At 43.0% G+C, this 23,623-nt stretch overlaps 1 protein-coding gene across 2 annotated transcripts in view; it reads left to right on the top strand.

Moving 5' to 3' along the window:
* STON2 (stonin 2) overlaps nt 1-23,623 on the top strand; it is a 79,260-nt gene that overhangs the window by 41,568 nt on the left and 14,069 nt on the right. The gene's annotated exons all lie outside the window — the stretch shown is intronic.

Raw genomic sequence — 23,623 nt, 5'->3', positions numbered from 1 at the left:
AAAATTCAGTTAGTCATCCCTCAGTCCCCGTCCCCCCCAAATCTTTTATTTCCTATACTCTAACACCATGACTCTAGGCCCACTTAAATTAGTGTAAATTGGGAAAATGCCACTCAAGTCAGTTAAGAAGTTTTGGAGGTAACTGATTACTACACTTAATGTAATCACCTACAGTGCCCCATGCAGCATGCTGGAGAGCCACATAATACAGGCAAATTTGGTAGACTCACACCAAACCTGTCACGTAACCAAAATGAGAGTGTAGAAGAGGTTCTTGTGCCATTTTTAATCTAATTGCATAGTAATCATTGGGAGGTAAACACTCCTCGCTGTTTATCCTCAAAAATTTAAGAACTGAACTATCCCTTTATATTCCTTTAGTTTTCTGTGTTAAAAGCCTTTGACTCTGAAAATCACAGCTCCTTTTGGAAAATGCTATATTCTGTATTTTGTCATGTAAATGGAGTTAGCTTTGCAATGCAACCACACTGACTATGTGCAACTGAAAGGGAAGATGTTGTAAAGGAGGAAAACGTGATGGTGAATATACAGACACGTTTAAGGTCTCCAAGCTGTATGCTGAATCTGCTGGTATAGTTTATTTTAAAGTAAATTTCAAGTTAACACCTGTACAAAATGGTAAACATGGTGAAAATATGAATTCTGTTGAAAAATAACTGCTAGAATCACTAAGGCAATGAACTACAGCCATGGCATGTTCCTTGCTATCTCACTGTCCTCTGTGATGAATGGCAGGACTGTTGATAATTCTCTTTATTATTAGCACTATAAGGATAAAGTCACTTTTAATTCCTGTGATGAGGTAAGATGGTGGGAACAGTGAAGATCCTTCAACATAATTTTCTACTCTGTGGTTTCTTCTGCAGAAGTCTGAGTACAAAGGCTGTCTTTATCAACTCTTTGTTTTCCTCAGCTTCTCATACTTTATAATTTGGCTATGAATTTTAAAGAGCATCAAATGGAGCAGAGATTAGAAATTGGCACCCTTTGTGTCCTGTTGAAAGCAGGGCAGCCCCTCCTCCTTATGCACTGCAGAGTTCTTTGCTAATAAGGCTGACTGAACAAGTCTTCATTAAACTTCATGTTGCTGGGCTGGAGAATTTATTTGGCCCCATCACCCATTCAGGCCATGACCTGGACAATCAACTGTGATGCCTCAGATGTGAAAAGCCTTTGTTTGGCTTCTGGAATTCTTAACACAATTAATAGCTCTTCAGCTAGCTGTCTTGGGCAAGATAGGGTCACGCCTGCCCTTGGTGTAACTACTGCTCTCAAGCTAAGTTGCTCGGAGCATCCTTCAAGTGAATCAGCAGCGTGTGATTTTAGTTGTGTGAATCCTGATCCCATGGAAATGAGTGGCAGATGAGGATAAAGCTGGTTACACCCAGTTGTCATAGCCACTCTGTGCTGGCAACCTGCTAGGAAATGTAATAGGCCAAAATTTCTTCTAAATTGGTAAAAAAACTCAGTTATGCAATATGCCTATCATAAGGGTGACTGAGGCTTTTCTCCACTTCCAAACACTGTGGTCCAGATGCTTACCACCTCTTTTTTTCAACCAGGAGTAGGTTACAATAGGTGTGACTTCTGCGTATCATGGCAGACTACATACAAGTCTGATTAAAAATCACATTCCACTTGAAGATAAACTTGCTACAAACAATACCAAATAGAGCAGACAGCTTTTTTGTTATAGTCATTAAAGCCTTAGGAGCTATTTCACAAATATGTAATTCCCTGAGCATGTCGGAGTTTGCTTTGCTCCAGAAGAATGAAAGGCCAGAGTTTTAAATTATATTTCTTCATCATAAATCCCGAGGATGATGCATTTCCTTTGGCACTGGTTTTGCTGGTTCTTCAAATTAGGTCTCTGCTCCTTTCGGTGTTACTGCACTGGAGGGAGTGGTATGATTTCCATTCAGTACTGTCAGGAGTTAAGATTTCAGGTTTCTTCCCCCAGGCAGTGGTTGAAGCCTTTCCCTTTTCTGTGCCTTAAAGTCACAAGGTGGTGGAAGCGTGCAGCAGGTGAGCCAGGGTGCTCCCTGTGTGCCTGTGCATATAATTATACATATTTCTATATGTGTGTGCATGTATACGTGCTCTTATTTGTAGGTCCTTGCAGGACATCAAACAAAATAAATTGTGTGGTTTTGGTTGGAAGGGGTGGGTGAGCATCAGACAAGCCCAACCCAGTGGCTGTTGAATCAGGCCTTAATGGTGCTACGAATAATAACCCTGTCCCCCCACCCGGGGTTCCTGGCCCACCCCTGGTCCTCTACACACACAGATCCAGACCTCAGCCCGCAGCACAGATCGCTTCACAGCACCGGGAGAACCATCTCCTGTCAGGTGGCATCCGGCCAGGGTATGAGAAAAATAACGTTCTCTGATTCTTCTGAACCAGCCCCAGCCTTGAGGGGCACAGAGCTCCTGCCTGCAACTCGGAGTCAGAGAAGGGCTTAGTTACATGTGATAGGAGATGCAGCCGAAGGGATCCGTTTCAAACCACAGCAAAGCTGGTGTGGATTTGAATGGCAGGCACAGTTAGGACACCCGTGGGGGTGAAGGGGGCATCTCTGAGAGTTCCCAGCATGAGAACTGGACCAGCTGGGCAGCAGTCTGTGGCCTGTGAACTTTTCTACACACTCTTCTTCTCCCAGACCGTAAACACTGGCAAAACACTGCTTCAGCCATGTGGAAACATGTAACAAGCAGCAGCCCATCCGAGACCATGCCTCACAGAGCTCCCGGATATTAGTGGCTTTGGCTGTTCATGCTTTCAGTCACAGAAGCTGTATTTAGCTCTGACTGGTGCCTGGACTGAGCTGCATGTTATATAGCTGAGGCTTAGCTGGCTTTCAGTTAATCTTTCTTCCCAATGTGCCTTGATGCCTTTCGTTCCCTAAGTGCTTTTTTTGCTTTGGCTACATACTGACCTATTCCATCTTGTCCTGCCAGGATGGTACCCTAGAAACACAATCTGGGCCACCGAGCTTTAATTTTGCCATCTTTCCCTCCCAAGAAAAGGATCCTAGAATGGCTCCTGTTCAGAAGTTGCTGGTTGCAAGACAAATTACATGTGAACACAGGCCAAATGCAGCTGATGGGATTGTGTTGAGCTGAATTGTACAGGCTGGGCTTGGTTCCTTCTTTCTTTCTCAACTGCTGCAGGATGAACACAGGCCAGCAGTGACAAGATACTGTTTAAGAGCAAGTCCTTATCTGTTATCTAGGCTTCAGATGCCTCAGGAAACTGAGTTGAAACAGACTTTCATCCAAGTTTCGTGTTTTGTAAGGATGAATATGAGTAAAGCCTGGTGAGGTGTGATGAAAAGTAGACCATGTCATGGGTAGCTGGGAGAGCTTAGGGCCCCTCCAGCAATTCGTTCTCCAGTGAGATCCATTAGGCTGTCAAACAGCCCCTGCAGTAAAAACTCCACTGGTTAGCTCTCTACAGCAGTATCTGCCAAAGAAGTGTCAAACATCAAAAGGACAATCTTGGAAGAGGTGAACCAGACACCCGATACTGATCAGCTGATTTTAGTTTTTCTGCAGGGGGTTGGAAAAGTTTTGTGGCCATACTGGTTCGGACAGAACTTCCATCAAGGTCCGAGGTAGGGGTTTGACAGACTGGACCCAAACTGGCAATAGCAGGGTGGGTAGGGTCCTTCTCTGGGATGAAGGACGTGAAGCTGAAGCTGAGCTCTTGCATAAACAAGCACAGAGTTGCACCTAGGTTTCCCACAGCCGAGCAGAAAGCCTGAGTCACCAGCCTAACAGGCACTTTGGAGTGAGTTTATCCTTCTGCTTTTTCACAAAGGCTGTTGAGAGTCTTTGAGGTGTTCAGCTTAGAGATAACAACAGCACTTTAGTGCATGCATTTTTTGGAAAGCAGATTATTATTTTTTTCTTCACGAATCTGATTCTACTTGTAATTTGACTTAATTGCTGTGCACATTTTAGAAGTTTTTGTATCAAACAAAGGGTCAAGGGACAAATACCACGTGAGGAAAAAAACAGTTTCCTGAGAAACAAGTTTGCTTCAGTATGTCCGTGACATCCCAGCACCCCATGCAGTGCTCTGTCGTGGTGGCCAGATTAATTATGGACTTTAATTGGGAACAAGAAACAAAAGAGGGAGTCTAGGGGAGGATGACTTCATCTCCCTGCTCATCTTACATTGCTCTTTCACACAAAAAGATCGAGGCAACAGACGGAACAGCAGACAAGCTTGTCTACATAAAGGTTTCCCTTGGCTGAGGAGAGGAAGAATAAAATGAGAAAAGGATCATTGTTCATCTGGAAAGTCACAAGAGCAGGTCTGAGTTTTCATCTTTTCCAGCAGCATGTTTGTTTAAGCCTCACACCTTTAAAAGTCTTTGTTCAAGCAGTTTGTCCTTGGGCTAATTTCCCCATCTTGTTCTGCCTTAGCCTCAACTTGCTACGAGCCTGGGAATGTCTAGCCTCTGTGAAACAAAAAGTGCTTTTTCTTGCACTTACAGAGAAAGCCCTATCTGCTATATGAAGCTGTTACAACAAGGTGCAGGAGGGAAGCGAGCAGTAACAGCATCACATAAGGGACGGCTTCATGGTTGGCAGAGCTGGGGGTATTAGAAAACAAATGTTCCAGCTCTGCCGTTAATTACCTAATTTCAGATGAGTAATACAGGTTCAAATTTGCAACGGGCTAGGTGGAGAGGCTGGCACCAGGCAGGATAGTATATGGCCACTCTTAATTTGTTTTTTCCTGAGGAGAGGCACGCATCTAATCACTGATCTGCCCCCTCACCTGCCAACACAAATGTACCCTGTTAGGAAGGCAGGCACGTCTCTTCCGCAGGCTGCAGGCACCAGCTTTGCTGCATGCTGTTCTGCACCCTTCCCACCTGAAAGACTCCTGCACAACACACTTGTCCCTACAGTACCTAATCACGTAGTCATTCATTCCATCATCTAGTCCCCCCTTCATCATCTAATTCACATCATTAGACCAAAACCCAAAAGTTGTAGCTTGGTCTTTCCTTGTTGATTCTGCATACTGTCACACTCTAACATTCAAACTGTAAAGCCATTTACCTTCTGCAGTTAATTCAGTGTCCTTAAAATTATTTCTATACTGATTTATTTTAATGGTTAAATGTCAAACCAATAATTTATTTGTAAGCCACATACCTTCTGGCATGGTTTCCAAATTATCCAGATAACCTTCCCTTCAAACAATCTGTTTGTTTTCCTTAGTGTGTCAAAATCCCAAGTACACTTTGTTTCTCCATAGTAACCACTGAGGGGAAATGAGAAAAACCAGAGTAACCCTAGAAATGTCACAACGAGGCGGAAGGATGCTGGCTGTTCCTCAGAGGCACTGACAGATTGTCCCTGTGGTGTTCGGTCTTACATCCAAACTGCTTGGGACAGGAGAGGGGGCAAGGACAGAGACAATGTAGGCTAAAATGGGACATTTGGAAAGACCTAGAGGTGTATTTGGCAGGTGGAGTGCTCCATTGGTGGACCTGCTGCTTTGGGGAGTAGGTTAGCTTTCCTTCTTTCATTTGTTTTTTATAGGGAGAACTTCCTGGATTGTGACGTCTAATCCCCTGCTAATCCCCCATACAAATGGATGCATCCTGTTATCACTGCCATAAATTTCTCTTGTTTGGTCTTTAAAACAGGAATTTTATGCCCTTAATTTTCCTTCTGTAAGACTGCACTAGAATCTCATCTGCTTCCAATGACCAGAAACCACCTTTTAATTTCTGTCCTTTAGTTTGAGGGAGACAGAGGAAAATATTTCCAAGGAGGTGCAAAAGTAGAGATTATAAATGACTGACTTTGAAATTTGTTAAATCAAAACCAGTTCACCTGAGGGGACAAAAGAAAACCCTAGTCCTAAAACCAACTGGTGTCTGAAGAGTTAACTGGACACGGTGATTCAGCTGCTGACACAGGGAGCAGCCTGCTGCATTTCTTGCAAGGTGATCAGTTGAAATGTTTTGGGGTTTGGTTTGGTTTAGTTTTGCCCCAGAACTTTGCTTTTGCATGAGAGAGGAAAAAACCAAAACTCAGGGTTTTTGTTTGGCAGGGTTTAACGTGACGTTTTGCACCCATCCAGCCTGCTGCTCCCAGCCTTTCTGTCCATCTCCCACCTCCTGCTTCGCTGGGTGTGCCAGATCTGAACTTAACCTGCACATTTTTTCATCTCTCTGCCCTGCCCACCCAGCGGAGAGGGGCTGATTGGCAGGCGGCGAGCCACGATCCTGCTCCGGCACGCAGGGTGCATACCTCCCCACTCAGCTCCCACAGCAGGCAGCCATGGATGAACACGGGCTGAGGCAGCCAGCCAGACTGACACGCCAGCGGCTGCCACCGCCAAACTGAAGTTGTCTGAGCCCCCGGTAAGTGCAGCAAGGAGAGAATCCGTTCATCTGAGTGGTCTGGATTTATTTTTTTATATCGGTGGGAGGAGGAGCGTATCAACTTCATGTGGAAGAAAGGTGCTGTAGCAGCAGGGGCCGGTGAGTGGCTGGGTAGGATGGCTGATGGACAGAGGGAGAAGACTGGAAGAAACGTCTCATCCCATCAAGTCCAAGGGAACCTCTAACAGGATACCACCGACTTGGGAAAGTTTTGTGTACAGAAAGAGTTTGACGCTGTGAACATGGGTAGGATGAGGCAGAGGGTTGACTTTTGGTCTTCCAGGAACAAGTGATTTTAAAAAGAGAATTGTAAGCTGTATGTATACAACTAAATCAGCATGTAATGTCCCCCTGTGCCTTATTCATAGTGCCTACTGCACTAGTACAAATGCACCGTGTTTTGAAGCCGAGGAGGATGTGGGGGAGGAGGGCGATTGGTTCATGAACTTTTGTGGGAGGTTATTTCTTTTCTGATCGGACGGAGGAAAAAGTAGGCTGTTTCCTTGTTGATAAAAGCTTCTCTGTGGTATAAGAAGATAAACTGAAACATACAAAAAGAGCTATATTAATTTTCTCCAAATATTGCTGAAGGGATAATGGAAATCTGTGTCTGTACCCGCTGAGGTGTTCAAGAAAGGGAAGGTTTGGAAGCAGGTTTTGCTGTGAGATTAACAGCTCAGAGCTGCTCTGTATAGAATTTCAGTGGGTGAGTGAGCAATTCAGATTCGTCAAGCACTGCATTGTTAGGGGACTTCAGTGTTTTGGTGTTTGTTGAAAACACAAGAAACGCATTGCCCTCGTGTACGAGGCAATAAGCAGCTGGATTTACACATAAACATATATTTGGAACAGAGTTCTGAAGTGCAAAAAGCAAATTTCAACTGACTGTTGTGATCTGTAAGAAAGGATAATTTTATGCCATTCCTTTTTTTCTTCCTCTGTTATTTTTAAACAGCAGTTTGTACTGCAGTATTATCATGTGTAGGAACGTGTATGTCTGAGCACTCTCAGGTCAGGTTGCGTGAGGACATCCTCACAGATACATTTGGCCTCCTGAATACTGGCCTGGCTTACTTTGTAACTTTACTTTCCATTCCTTACAGCCAATTCCAAAATGCTCAATTCGATGTCAACTCTCCACACTTAATCTAGTTACGTTAGTGTTTTTATGTGAGGGAGCAGCACTAAAACTCATTTGGCTATTTCTGAATTCATCACACAACAGGGGAATGAGATGGAGCTACTTAAATAACCGTTGCTGTATTTTTTCCCATGCGGATTAAGAGGTCAGAAAACTTTAAAGCACTCATGTAGCTGGAGCTTCTGCATATCACAAACCATATCACATCCCTGACTTAGTTCCTGTGAGAACTAGAATAATCTTGCCTGCCTAAAGCACTCCTGTGACATGGGACTTCACTGCGCAGAGTTTTTGGTAAATCAGTTCAATGGTTAATTGCTCTTGCTATTAAAACTCTGCATGATTTCTAATCTCAATTTCTCCATGTTGCCTTCCAGTTATTAGATCACAGCAATTTTTCTTTTAAAATTTTCTGTGTAGGTGCTTACAGACTGATTGTTTCTGAACCTCCTGTGGAGCAGACTAAATATATTGAGCTTTTGTTTTTCGCTGTGTGGTAGGGTTTTGATTCTTTTATAGTTGTTGCGGATCTTTTCTGAACCCTCCTCAGTTTTTCTATATCCTTGAACTCTGGACAAAAGATGGGGTTGTAGTGGTCCACCAGGAACCAGGCCACACTGCATACGCAAGTGAAATGATTTTCCTTCTGCTTCACGTTTCTCTCTTCCTAAACCCTAATATTACATCAGAACTTTTAGCCTCAGGATTGTATCAGAGGTGATAATCATCCAAATTTTTTTTCAGAATCACTGCTTCTAAAGGTGCCTTCCATCCCATAACGTTGCCCTACTTCCCTCTCACCCTCCTTATCTGAGTGAAACCTATGCACATATTCCTAAGTACATACTACCAAACGTACCATTCAGAGTAAAACACATTTACAGAATGACAGTAAATGAGATGTACAAAAATTATTTCTGTCTAAAAGTGACTCCTGCTGGCTCAGTGTAGCAGGAGAGGCTCCCTCTTGTCTCTTCAGCAAAACTGCTGCTCGCAGAATACGGGAGTTCCGCTTTACATCTCTCTCACCTGCTGCATGGTGCAGAGTGCAGACAGCCTAGCCCTCCAAGGAGCATCTTCACTGAGTACTGAAATCTGATTGGCATCTGGCCACCCACGGGCAGATGCGGTGATCCCCTTTCCAGGTGGTCCCTTGGTAGGAAATGAATGAAGTAACATAGATGGGAAGAATCAACCTGAATTTTCTCCTTCCCAAATTTAAGCTAAACTGCAAAGCTCTTCCAAAGCTGGAAGCTGTTCAGTTGAGCTTAGCTTATTGTGTGTTTTGCAGCTGCCTCAGCATGTACAGGTTCCAGCTGGGACCAACAGAGAATCACTGAAATGTTGTCAGGAATGCTGATCCAGGAGACTTTCTGTCCTGACCTGAAGTTCAGATAACTCTCATGAGAGCTCCTGTTCTCAAGAGATTTTCAGTCTGCTTTGCAGGCCAAAAAGACGATGGAGAAACACTCAGACTTTGGTGTACTGATATGAACGTAGTTTACAAACTGTTGGAGTAGACAGCTGCAGCAGGCAGGATCCTTGTTCCTCCAACCAAATCAAAAGTAAGGCTGCTCTTGGCTGAGAAGGGAATTGCTTTGTCTGTGGATGTTGTTCCCTCCATTTCTGTATCCAGACATTACAGTGAATGAAGGGAAATAAGAGAACAACTGATCTTTTTTCTTCTCTCTTTTTTTTTTTTCCCCCCATCAAAGATTATAAAAGACAGTCTTGCCTATCACAAAAGCAACCGCAAGTTTTCAGTTTGGACAGCAAGGCTTAGGTGTGGGCAATATAAATCTGCATATTCTAGAGCTGCATGTACATACAGACACTCAATGCTGAGCGCCAAAAATTGAGTTAAAGCATGCAAGATTCCAGTCACTGCCCTCCTGTTAAACTCTACCCTGAATTCACAGATAGTGCTACCAATGCTATCTATATTTATTCTTTGTGCTCGGGAAGTGTTTGCCGCTTCCATTAAATGACTTCCTAATGGTTCACGCTGTAGCATGTGTGCAGGAGGAAGAGATAAAATATGCAGGATTAGTTCTTGCTGTATGTGAAAGTTGTGAAACTGCCACTCAGCATCCCTGGTCAGCTGGAGCCTCCTGGAGAATGGCTACAACCATGGACACATCCCATCTCTTCTCTGCTCTATCTGGTGGACCCAGAAGGATGCCGGTTCCAGGCATGCTACGTTTTTAACCTGTTTGGTGCATGTTATTTTGATCTATTTGAAAATTCTGTAATTAGCACCAAGGCTTGTCTGTACAGGCAGATGCTCCAGAGGAACGCCCTTCGGGGGAGCCAGCCCTCACCCGCTCTGCACCAGCAGCGTGCTTCACAGCTGCTCTTTCTGCTACCTTCCCCATCTGGAGGAGACACCATTTATCCCCGGCGCAGCAATCCGGCCTCCTTCCCTTGCTGGGAGAGGGCAGGCAGGGGTTAACATTTCTCCCCATTCATTAATGCCTTCGCAGGGGCAGCCCCGATGGCGCGGAGGGGGGGGCTGCGGTCCTGCCCGGTCCTCGCTGCTATGGCAACAGGTTGGGAATGCCTAATGCCTCCGTCGGGGCCAGCGCTGCCTCCATCCACAGATGCCTGCTCTGCAGACAGCTTTATTGTCTGCCGGACAGTTGTCTTTCCGTCAGCTTCCAGCAAAGCAGCCTCTTCCCGAGGAGGACAAAAGACCCCGGTACAAAGATGAGACTAAGCAGGGCTAAAAGTTTAAAGGGGAGGGGAAAAGAATCCCCTTAATTTATGTTTTAACTGTAGGGGAGAGAAGAGAAAAATAATTCTGGCTTCTCCCAAATGATAGCTCATGAAGGAGGAGAAGGGGGCATAATTAGGTTTTGCTGGGATTCAGTAATTGCTTCCTGATGCCTCATGAAACTATTTACAAGGAGCCTGGCTTGCCCACAGGGCTGTGTGGCACCGTTTTTACCCCAGCAGAGTCAGGCTGCTGCCATCTGACAGCTGCTCGGATCCTATAATAAAAGAGTTGGGTTTCAGTTTGCTTTATGGGTGAACCAATTTTCATATCCAAAATCATCAGCAGAGTTGACCCCAAGGAACATTTTTGTTCAGATGCAGCTCGGATCGCTCAAGCACAGATTTCGCCTTGTGGTAAGTGGATATCTAGGGCTTCCCCCTTATGTTGTGGTGCAGGGATGATGGGGTATATTTAGGAGGGAGGATACTGCTAAGTCAGTAAATACAGGATTTAATCTCCAAAGCTGTCAGCATTTCTAAAGCATTATAATTCTCATTCAGATAAACACACTCCCTTCCAGTACAATCTCTTTCCATGTCCCAAGCAGAAACACGCTTTCATTTAGCCAGAGCGAGGGCAGAATCCTCCTTCGTAACTTCAAGTGCTCATATGTGTGTTTCTTAACAAATCCTGCAAAAAATGGCATGTCACATGAGATGTTAAATTCAAAGCTTTCCATAAGGGGCATGTCCTTGTCCACATGACTGGCCTTTTTGTTTCTACCATTTGACCTTGATGTGACCTAGATGAGTGGTGAGAACCTGTGAACTGGGGAGATGCAGTGCAAAAGATCAGATTGCATCGTGTTCCTAAGCCCCTTTATATATTTTTTCTAGACTCGTTAACCTAGTATAAGTCCACTGATGGTACATTTTCACCTGACATCTATTTCTGACACTTTATCTGAATACTTTATCCACTGTACACAAGTAAGCCAGTGGGCAAAAAAATTCCCCCCACCCTTCATTTCCATAATGTACTGAAACAATCATGCAGCAGCATCTCATGGAGGAGAAAAAAAGTCTCTTTTCCTAGGAAGTGATCAGCTTATTTATTGAAATGTTAGAACATAACGCTCACTAGTGAACTGAGGCAGTCATTCTTGTCCATAGCAGTGGTGGTGGTGTTTTTAGGCAGCTCCTATCAAGTCTCCAGCGGTCAGTGTCACTATATAATAAGATATTGCTTTAGGGTACTTTAATCACCTGTCTAATGTTTGTTGGCCGTTCATTTCTTGAATGCCTATTTGATCTGTTTGTAGGAATACATTAATAATTATTTTTTTCATTTTATACTTTGGGTACCTTTCTTTTCAAGCTCAATGAAGTCCTCATATTATCTTAGTGTCCCATATTCCTCGTTTCTCTAATTGCTGTTGTTTCCTTTGGGCAGACCTTGATTCTTTCAGGGCTCTTCTGCAAAATCTCACATGGCCCTTCAGAAAGCCATGCTTTGTTTACAGGGCACAGCAGCTGTGGGGCCCCTGTTGTTTTCTTTCAAATCAGTCACATTCTGTGCTCAGCTCTTGTCTCTCCGCTGCCACCAAACCAGCTATGCAGTTTGGTGATACAGGCAGTAAGGTTTCCTATCACACTGTCCATCTTTTTTCTTTTTTTTTTCCTTCCCTAATCTTGTCCTGTACCCTGAAGACCTGCTGTATCTTCCACATTTCAAGAATGCAGAAGTTTTATTTCCACTTGGCTTTCTGTAGTGTATTTTGTACAGGGATTGCCCTGACACTGTCAAAGCCCTGTCCCTTCGAGCCTCTGTACTCTGCCTAATTCCTGGTCCCTGCTACCCCAGGACAGAAATTATCAGGGTTCCTTGTTCATCATCTTTATAAAGCTGACAACTTTCTTGTGTGTGTGTGTGTGTGTGTACACAAATCTATGGCAAGGGGCTCACTAACTCTGGTGGCTGACATTTGGGGTCTCTTCTTTACTTCTCCACAGGATTACTTTAATGTTCTCCACCGATTGTTTCTATCTTACAAAGAAAAAGCGATGACTTGGCAAAGCCGCTAGCTGAATTCCTGCCCCTCTGCATCCCCATCAAAAAAATGGAGAGCATCATTCGGGGAAGAAAGAGGACACATAGCCAAGAGTAGGTGATGATGGGGGAAGCTAAAACTTGACAGTAAGAAATTGGCATGGCTGAGAAGTTATGCAGGACTAGCAGGACGGAATTTGGGCCCTGGATACCTGGTGTTTTGCCCCCAGGCAGAATCGTAGTTCAGAGGGAAGATGCCTGCTAGAGATGGGAAGATGGGAAGTTGCAATCTGTGCAGAGAGGAAGGAAGTGTGGGTTTCCTCTTCACTTCTCACCACAGAGCACTGTCATAACACCATTCTTCACACGTGGGTCTCTTTTGGTCAGACTCTCACATTTAACAGTGAGGCCAGTGCCTTTGTGTTTGCTGTAATCACACCAGCATGGCCCAAGCGAGAGAGGAAGAAATTGCTTGTTGGATCATTTCTGTTTGGCTGCTTCTGTGGAGCAACCCTGAATAATCCCGTGTACTGTGGTGGCTTTGCACACACATACAAAAGGGAAAAACAAAACTCTAAATAAGATAAGATAGATAACAGCCCAGTATTTGGTTCTGTTGATTTCCTGCAATTGTAAATAGCTGTGCAACAGCTGGGCTTTTATGGTGGGAGCCTGGCCTGGAGGAAGGGCTGAGCTAAGGGAGTCCCAGGCCTGGAACAGCTGAGTGTGGAAAGAGGGGAATGGCCTCATCAGTCAGAGCAATACATGGTAAAACAAGCCATTCCCTCCTAACGGCCTCCCGGGCTGGTCAGCAGCTGCCTTGGGGTTGGAGATGAGGTGCTGATAGCACCATGGGATGATAACAAGACTCTCACTGGGTCAGAGAGCCGTATAGCAGGAGCTGTTAACTAAACCATCTTTGGATGAACATGCTGACAAGTTTTCTGTCTTCCGCCACCCTTGGGAGTTCTTTCATTATATGCAGACAAAGTGTGAGCTGGGTCAGCTCCGTTTGTTCCCTGAGCTGGCTGTAGTACGGTTGCGCTAGTCAGACTGGCAGGGCAGGTGTGAACTCTGCCAATACAGCCATGCTTTTAGAAACACTCCGAGACAGCCCTTGTAACATCACTGTAGTTTTCCTGAATGGGCAAAATCAGAGAATGGTGTCACCGTAAAGGAGGCTGAAGTTAGGTTACCACCAGTGGGAATATTTCTTCTTACTACGCCCTGTCTCCCTAAACTGTCTTGCACAGCATGTATCCAAAACACATCTTTAAAGGCCTCAAGCAGTGAAAACCAGCGATGCAGCACCCTAGCTCTACCCTGCAACACTTTAGCAAGAGCATAATATGGATTTTGAAGACAAAGTTTATTTCCAGAATAAAGTGGTGCCTACCTGATTGTATGTTACAGGCTCTTTCAGTCTCTATTGCAAGTTTGCTTTCTAAGGTCTTGGTACGTGTTTGGAAACTGCAAGATTTCTCTCAGTATTCTTGGTCGATATAAAGTTTCTCAAGTTTGGGATCTCTGAGCAACCTACTTTTGTCATCCCAATTTCTACCTAAGAAAATATTTATGCCTTTCAGGTGCACAGTTAAAATAGCAGTTATAAATAGTCTTTACACCCTCACAGCCCAGGATGAGGAACAAGCCCATGCTCCCCTTATGCTCCTGGAAAAAAACCCAAATCTCTTTCCATTTTATAAATGTGCTCCACCCACCTTACCACTTGATCTGGGTGTCTCAGACCTTTCTTTGTCCCTGTTCTTGCAATTTATTTGAAGCAAAATGAGGCATGAAATACTTTGGGTTTTCTAACAAAATAATAGGGATATTTTCTGCATTTTGTTTTTCTATAAGAACATGTCTCCCAGATCATAATTTCTGGTGTTCCAACATTGTGCAAGGCAGGTGCATTAAAAAATAACTGAATTTAAAATCTTTAATTCATATGATAGTTTCCATCGAGAGCTGGAGAGATACATTCTTTCTATCATCAGTTTTGCCCCCAGTTAATATCAGGTCAGTCTTGGCAGAGGGAACCATGCCATACACTCTCTCTCCAGAAAAGATAGTATTTGTCATACTTAGATCTCAGGTGAGACTATTGCTGACTGGTACTAGAGGCCTTTTTGGCTCACCTCCAATATTTTTGGTGGATTCCTTCTTGTTTGTAAATACTGGGCACAGTGCTCTGTTTCTCAGCGGAACAAAGAGTAAGAAGCTGATGCCCAGCGTTTCTCCTTGCAGTTCATGGCTAGTCCTGTACTTAAGCATCCAGTCTTAGCTGTTTACTGCAGCTTTTCTACCTTCATTTTTGTTCTCATGCTGATACACCTACTTGCAAGCAGCCAGTGCACAAGGAAATTCCTTGGCACTCATGAGTTAAGTTTTGCTCAGCCAAGGGCCACAGCTTCTACTGTCTCCAGTTACTTTATTCCCTACAGGAGCTCCCTTGCTTATTCCATTTATCCTGCCTGGCCTCCAGAAAGCCCACAAGCTCTCACATGACTTATGATAGCCTATTCATCAAACACACTTCGCAACAGCCATTAACACTTCCCATTACATCAGTATTTTTGCTTTGCTACAGAGAGAAAACTTGCGGAGCAGAGGACATCGGTTGCTAGCTGAAGGTCACTTAGACAATCACATAGTTCAGATTAGCACCTAAGCTTCTTGCAGCCCATTCCTATGTCATACCCTTTGCACCATGGCTCTTCTCAAGCACCTGTAATTATCATTATCTGTTGAGGGTGGAGGTGTTGCATTGGCAGGTGCATCCTCAGTGATATCTGCGTGGGTCAGGCATTACCTGTAGATCAGGCTGTCCGCTCCTGTTTTCTTACACTCTCCTTCTGTCCTTTGTGCTATAAGACAAAAATCCCTCCAGGAATTAAAAAAAAATTTAAAAACTTCACCTACACATGGCTTTGTTAGAGCTGCTCTCACCTTTGCATTGAACACCTCACCTGTTAATTCATAAAACTTCACTGTAGCCCGGAGCTCCTATATGCTTTGGGTCAAGAAGGACTGGCCAGACTGGCTACCCTCGTGTAGATACATGGTCTTCCCTGCACTTCAAACGGAAAATGTTTGCATAACAAGCTACAGGGGGAAAAAATATTTAGCATAAGCTTCAGGCAGAAGCGGAGCACTGGTAACTTCCATAATTTATAAGTATTTATCAGGTGTATTGTCTATGGAACTAATCTGTCTTTACAGTTCATCAGGTAACTCAATTCTTAAAATATGAATGGAAAGCTGAAGTTGAAGTTTCCACAGAGCCCTACATTAGAAATTGGGAAATAGGTCTTTGGGTATTTTGAAATAACAGCAGTCGCATAACTTGTAAATCATTTTGATATTGCTCAGGGTAAATGTAGTGTATAAATATGAGATTACCTCTTGCCCGGATAACCTGAGATATGCAGACAAATCTGGCAGACAGGATGTGAGCTGCTGACTTGATATGATAGAAAACTTGATCCTGGGAAATGCCTTGGGGGCAGGAATGAGGAAGTTATTGCTGCTATTTTTAAATGTTGTGGGGAGCCAGAAGTGTTGGCAATAGTGTATTTTGAAGATGTAAAATAACAATGTCTGTTTTTTCCCCTCCTTCCCCCCACACTTTATTCTCTGCGGTATAGGGTCTAAATCTTTGTCTATCAATATAAATTTTAATTTTGTAGCTTTTTACATCAGTTGTCAAGCAAAACACATTCCTTCTTTCCCTGGTATATGTTGCCCTGCCTTTTTCTTACTAAATGATATGCAGAGATGGACATCAGTGTTTATTTTTGTGAGCAGTGAATTGAGTGCTGGTACAGGCTTATCCCTGTGTACTGACTTGGGTTTTTTTGCAACAGAATCAGCACAAGACTGAGCAGATAGTTGGGGTGATACTGGCTTCGGTCATGCAGAAGCTGCTCACCTAGGAATTAAGAGATCAGCGAGTTATTTTGCACTGACTACCAAGTTGTTGTCAGCTGGTGTTAGCATTTGTGGTCACTACCAGTACAGTTTCTGAACTGATGGACTGGCAGTAGCAGACCCAGAGTGTTTCAGATGTCTGACGTACATGAAGGTCTCCTGCCTTCAGTTTTCCTATGGCTATGGGAACGTTTCCACGTTTGTTCAGCTGAGCCAGCCCCCCATGCTTATGCATTCTGCAGCTGCCTTTTGGAGCCACAGCTTGATGGATGAGACCGTAGTGTGTTGCTTTACAGTCAAAGGTTATGCTGCTTAACGGGACCCCAGATTCTGAGAGGGTCCAGTAGCTGGCACATTTCCACCTGCAGTCTGGCGCTGCAAGTGTCAGGCTTATTCCACAAGGTCACATCTCAAGCACTGAAGACAAAACTTAGGAGGTCTGCAAACCTCTGTATTTGTCCATCATATATTGCTGATTAAATTACCGCATAATAAAGTAGCGTATTGGTTGTGTATGAGAGAATTATGCAATGGCTCTTTGCAAAAGAGAGCTTGTTCAATGAATGCTAGTAACAGCTCCGCCAAGATGGGGTGGGATTGTCTTTGGATTTGTAGGATTGCCTACAGGTTTGTTCTGCTTGCCAAATATCATTAACTTCCTGAAACATTCTGGGCTAGCAGGAACATTTCTTTTCCCTTATTCGCTCTTGGAATATTTCTTCATGAGCTCCAAGGTCTCGTCTCAGTGGCAGTTCCACTATTGTAGGATATGCTGTATGTACTGCTGATTAAAATCAGAGAGGGAAGCAGACCTCTGCGGGTAGAAGTAAAGTCCAAAGTACATTCAGAGGCAAACTGACTTCATTTATATTTGCCAATGTACTTTGGAAGGAACTGCTTTTGAAAAATGCCATGTGCCTGTCTTCCATTGTTCCTGTTTGCTCTTTGTTCTCCTTTTGGATGAAAGATGAAGCAGACGGATTCATTCTTCTCCAGAGAACCTGCCTTCTCTTATCGATCCCTCTGCTGGAACAGGTTCAGCTTTGTGTTCCCCAGCTCTGCGTTGTCCCCTCACACACAGGCTTTGCCTAGCTTTGCCAAACTGGGACCGTAAGTACTCCGACGCATACCCTGACAGAGTAATGATGACTAAGGCTAGGGTGTAGTACTGGGCTTGGTAACCTCTGGCCTGAGCACACCTTGCTGAGAACAAAGTTAAGATGACACAGTGCTCAAAATATGTCAGTCGCGTCTATGCTATGTCTTCAGGGATGACAACAAAGTTGCTTTGTAATGAATCATGTAGGTATGCTTAGCTGCTAAGATGTTTATGAGTGTATTGTGTTTGTTTAGTAGAAATAAGTTCTAAGGAAAACCAAGCAGGTTTCCATGCTTTCTCCACCACTTACAGGAGACCTGTTCACAGCTTGGCTCAAATGATTCTTATGTATAAAACAATAGTATTATGTCACATATATATTTTGAATGCTTTGAACAGGCGTAGTCTTGTCTAAATCTTGTAAAAATCTTGAAGACGACTTCTATTTCTGTCAGTCTTAATGTACCACCTTCTGGCCAGCTAATGGAAGCACAGGAACTGATCTTCAGGAAGAGCACGTGCTTTCTAGATCTGTGACTCTCAAATGGGTTTAAATCAAAAAGCTGTCTTTCCTGTAGTAGTCTTGGGACCCATTCACTACCATTGTTTTACACGTTAGAGAAGAACTCCACTTCTTACTTTGATTTCTCTTCAAAGTAGCCTTCTTTACTGAAAAAAAAACCCACAAAACCAACAACAAAGCTAGCTGGGTTTATGTGATAAAGAGTGCCTTCCCTTAGGGTATCTAATGTCTTCCAGCTATTGCTAGGAGAGGTTTTTTTTTCCTTTAAAGTTCCTTATTGCCTCTAACTTATTGCTATGTAATTCCTACCTGATGTGAAGATGTAACAGTTTCTTTAAGACACTAACAGCCTTGTCCATGACTTGCATGAACTATGCCTAATTTGGAATTTACTGTCAAATAATAAATTGGTATTCATTGGAGACCCAGGCACTTACCTTTCAAAGCTATTTTTATATGTATACATATATATGTGTGCGTGTGTGTGTGTGTATCTTTGCTGCAATGTTTTGGTGATTCCTGGATAGGTTGTGTGTTTGTTCTTGACTGTTATTTTGTCAAAGACTATTAGTACACTAATTTCTAAGTGTTTACTGAGTAAAACCTAAGCAGTATATTTGGAAAGCACATTTTCTGAATACAGGTATCTGTTGTAGGAATCTTAATTCACCAGTCCTGTGCATGAGGTGAGTTACAGATGCTTGGGTTTGTTTTAAGACTAGCCAGATCCATTCTGATTACCCAGCCTACTGCACAATACAGACTGCAGAACAGTAAGAAACTTTTATAAAACTAGTTACAGCCAAGAGCAGACAGCATAAGATCTGTGCAAGAAAAAGGAGAATTAACTGCACATAGATTACAGTTGCTGAAATACTGTTTCAGTTATTCCATACCACATCTGAATTTTTTTTATGAGCCAGAGTTTTAATGACTCAATAAACATAACACAATAAAAATATTTTAAACTAAGTCATGCAGGAAATTATTTCTAACTTTTAAACTAATTTTGATATCTTTAACATTTTCTTTACCCAAGGAGTAATGACAGGGCTCTGATTGAATTTCAGTCGTCATTTAGTTAGTTTCTCCAGTTGAATAAAGATAAACAGAGGAGAGGAAAACAAGTGAGACAAAAAAGGGCACTCAAATAGCATCGTACATAGTGGCTGCGATGAGACTTCCCACTGCAACTACCACTGTTCTTATGGGTAGCCTGATACCAGTTTGGTATGGTTCGGTCAGGCTTAGTTGCTGGGAAGACGTTCTCTCCCCTCTCCAAGCAGCAAGAGGCAGCGTGAGTGAAGGAGACACAAAGCAAATAATTCAGGGCAGTGAAGCACGATAAGCATGAACGTGTGAAATACAGTAGTTCTACCTTCCCCTGAATACATATGTTTCTGTAGATGTAGAATAATAAGAAAATGTCAAAACATCAACGACGAAGTCCACAAAAACTTGTGGAGTCCTTTGAGATAGTACATGAAGGACAGTCCTTTTCAACAGTTCTCTTGCAGTATGAGGGCTGCTGCAATCTAGCAGTGAGGGGCTGAGTCATAATTTGCTCATATTTCATCGTCAGTTTAGTATCTGCCTGATGGCTCACATTTAAAATGAAATATAGGTGTTCTTATAAAGATTAGAGACTCGTGGGGATAAATTAATTGAACATAGATGAAATTCATTGTGTTTTAAATAGAGCTGGAAGCTTTGTGATAGAACTACTTTGTAACTTGAGATGATTTAACTTCTTTTGACAATTAAACTTCTTTTGGGACTTGTGATGAATTTGCAATAGTTAACCAAGCAACAGGCATCGTATTTAAGGAGTCATTAACCTGCTGCTGGGAACAGACTAGTAGTGCAGATTTGGGATAATCAGGCCACAGATTTACATTTAGGCACCCAGGTTCAAAGAGATGTAGTGATAGAATATGGCAGAGTATGATGAACTGAAAAGTAATCGAAGGATGAATCCATTCAACATGATCAGAGAACTTTGTCAAGCGGAAGGAGAAGGATTAAGAAAGGGAACCATAGAGAACAGGTCTGCGACTTGAGTCTTTCATCTTGCAGCTTCTCCTGCTGGTTACTTTGTGATGATTTTGAAATGTCTCTTAGCTGTGCCATAAAGTATGAAGTTAAAAATGTAACTTCTGTATTAACAGTTCAGCATGCTGGAGAACCAGACTGCTGTTAAATTTTTGTATGGTGTGTTCAGCAGCAGGAGTAGAGGGCAAGGACTGTGTGAGCAGTCTTCTCTTCCACAGCTCGGATCTTGCAGAGACACTCAAAATCTGTAGGAGTGGTTACAAATCTATGTTTCAGCTGGTCCGGTGTTGGTGGTCAAGTGGTGTGGGGCTTTCCAGCCCCTTCCCGTAGTCCTCTTGCAAGGAGGCAAGGCGATTGCCTCTTCTGTCTGCAAAGTCTGCTCTGAAGCTCATGGGAGGAAGGTGTCCTGCAGGCTGGGAGTGGGCACTTCCAGGTATTCCCTTAATGTCTCCACACACTGATTGATAGCATAGGGACTCAGGAAGCATGTGGAGGCGATAACTGTTATCCTCACTACCTGGTGGGTTTGGCCAAAATAGTTTAAATAGAAGAATTAAAAGACAACACAAGAAAGAGAACAAATGCCTTTCCTTGTACTAAGTCACAAGAGGCCGGTCACAGCGAGATGTTCTACATCCATTATAACAATGGTGTTTTCCAATTTATCATACTGAAATGATTAACCATTTTGCTGCTGAATACTTGCAAAGCCAACAAAACATTAAGAGGCCTGTGGACAAAAAATAACCTTACAGTGCAGGTTGGCATTTTATTGTTCACTGAGGACTTACGTTTGCAAATTCTTTAATGGCTTCGTAATGATGTTCAGGCATGTATGTAGCAAAGTATGGCCAGTGCTGGTTGCAGGCACCACTTACGTGGGGCAATGAATGCAGGTGCATAGTTGTGTGGGCAGCCTGAAGCTGCTTGCCCCAGAGCTCAGGTTGCTGGTGGCACTGGGAAAGAAGACAGAGCTACTGTCCCCTTCAGCTCCTTGGTAAATCAGCTCCTGTGTTTTGTAGCTGGCTGGAGCAACCTGTCAGGTTGGAAGCTGGAAAGGTCAGGCAATTAAAAGATATTTTAATTTTGCAAAGTACACACCTATCGAAGTCATTTGCTTCAGAAAGCAAAGTCAGTCGGTCAAGAAGGGGAAAAAAACCCCAAGAGCTTTGTGTTGATCACTTCTTCCTTTTTTTATGCAGATCTAGTCTTTCTCTGTCAGGAGTCACTCTGGGTTGAAGACTGTCCACACCCCACCAGCAAGCTGTTGAAAACTGTTGTGGCTGCAAGAAGTTCATCTAGGGGATCCCTTTCTTAGGTATCTTCTCCCAGGCCTACTGGGATGCTGCCAAATTGGAGGACATTTATATTTTAGACTTTGTCACCCATGTCCAGGAACTCCTCAAAAGTCAAGGAAGGAAAACCCTGAAGTAATTGTCTAAGCCATCCTCTAGCAACATCAAGATTTTTCACCATGCTGTATTTGCCTTTACAGCAGAGGTTCCAATATTTCTCTTGGGATACACACACTATTTCATCTAGTTCTCAGGAGCTTTCTTTGTATGCTTAGCTGTATTACCATATTGTTATTTTTATCCTTCCTGCTATTAGTCATTCTCTTCAGACAAAGCTACAACATTGTCTTTTCTAGAACCACCTCTGTATTCTTCTAACAATTGTAAACTCAGCCATATGGTTCTTTGGCAGCAGAAGAATTTACTTTTGATTATAGTTTGGAAAAGAAAGATTATTTCACTTCACAGGTTTGACATTTCCACATATCAAATCAAGTAACACTATTGATATTTTCTAGAAAATAAAGGCACACAAATTATTACATATATGAAACCATCTTCTCTTAATGCTTCTGCTATATTTCTGGGCATCTGGATCAAAAAAAGCAATTCATTTTACAAAACTTGTTCAATTTAGAAAGAAATTTTTCAAGTGATTTCTGTGTGTTTTTCACATGGACTCTCAAGGAGGTCTTTTCATCTGCCTCTCTCAAATTTATCAGAACTGTTAATACTTTATTTGTGGAACCACCTTTAGTTTCTGCAATTCAAAAGCTAAGAGACAGGAAAGGGTGACATTATAATTGCAAGCAGACAAGAGGTGGTCTTTCCTAAGAAACCTTGATGGTAAAAACATAGGACTTTTAGAAGTCCTGAAAGAAACGGGTAATGTTTTCCCAGGAATACCATAAAAACAGGGACTTTTGCCACATCTTTTCATTGCCTTTGCTTTGCCTCAAAGGACTACATGCTTGCTGACCAAAGTACTGGAAAGGCATGATAGGAGGTATTGGTGTGGACCTGAGGATCAGAATGCCAGATTATTCCTGGTGGGTTTTTTATTACTTTCTCACTTAGGGTGTGGTTGTGGATGATAATATGTTGGCTTGTTTTTTCCCCCCACAAATCTATTTATAGTCTTGTGGCAAAACTTAATAGGTAAAAGACCCACCACTACATACCCAGTGGTGCAACCAGTAGCAGGGACTACAGAGAGGCGTTGTGCAAGGCCAGGAGTGAAAAGGCAGGGTAGAGAAGAAAATCTGAGAGATTGAGATAGGGCCACTGCTTTGGAAATACACTTTGAAATGCATTAATAGTCTGTAAAAGCTGTCTGTTCTTGTTATTGCTTTGTTATTATTGTGGCTTGAAAAACAAATTGGTATCATTCTGCTTCATATATAACTCTCAATTGTAATAACCCTTAGAGCTTGCATGATGTGTTTTGTCCTTAGATCAAAAGGTTGGGTGAACTTCCATACAGCTGGGAAGAGAGGCCCAGAAAATCAAGTTGCCCGAGACATTATATTGAGCTAATGGCAAGACTTTGGCTAACATGAATATTCCCTATTTCATATTCTAAATGGTAACTGGAATAAAAATTCAAATCGTCTATTATGGTTGAGAAGGAACAGAAATCAAGCTCGTCTTTTTGGGTAGCTGGTGGCAAGTGAAATAATGACTTAAATAGGTTGTTATTGTTAATATTGTAAAATATGCTGAAACCACAGGTGTACAGCCATAGCAATGTGCTACATTTTACACTCACTTTTCTGCTTGTACTGAAGAACACTGACTTGTGTAAAACACAGGATCTATATGTCTGTCAGAAGCAAAAGGCACAGATGCTAGCACTACTGTACCATATGCAGAGCCAACCCGTTGTGCAGCTGCAAAGTATAATTTCATGCTGGCTGCTCGTTTTAAAGAGCACTCTGATTCATTAACCCAGTGGGAAGAAAATGGGAAGAAAACCCTTTAGTTTCTGAACTGTGAGAATTTATGCTCATTTTGGAAAACACCTTATTACCACTGCAGCTATCTCCTCCAGAAAGAGATGGGATTGAAATAGCACAGTATGATGCAGGCTACTGGGAAGTGTCTTGGCATAGCATGAGACTGGGAAAATAGTGGTCAAAGGTGCCATGTCCTGACAGAGGGTGAGGACAGCTTCCACAATACAAGGCAAATATATTTTTTTCCTTATCCTAATGTCCATCCCTAGATCACAGCTTCTCCGAGAGATTTTTCAGAGACATCCCAGAACTGGCAGACTTTTTCCCACTGAGTAAGCCAGAGTTTCTTTGCTGAACACATCCTGGGCAAAAATGCCCCCTAGGCACCTTTTATGGTGCCTTTGCCATATCCCCACGTGCTTTTGT

The sequence above is a fragment of the Falco naumanni genome, chromosome 7 (assembly GCF_017639655.2).
Source record: "Falco naumanni isolate bFalNau1 chromosome 7, bFalNau1.pat, whole genome shotgun sequence".
NCBI lineage: Eukaryota > Metazoa > Chordata > Aves > Falconiformes > Falconidae > Falco > Falco naumanni.
The sequence above is the reverse complement of the archived record's forward strand: the minus strand, read 5'-3'. Positions and strand labels throughout refer to the sequence as shown.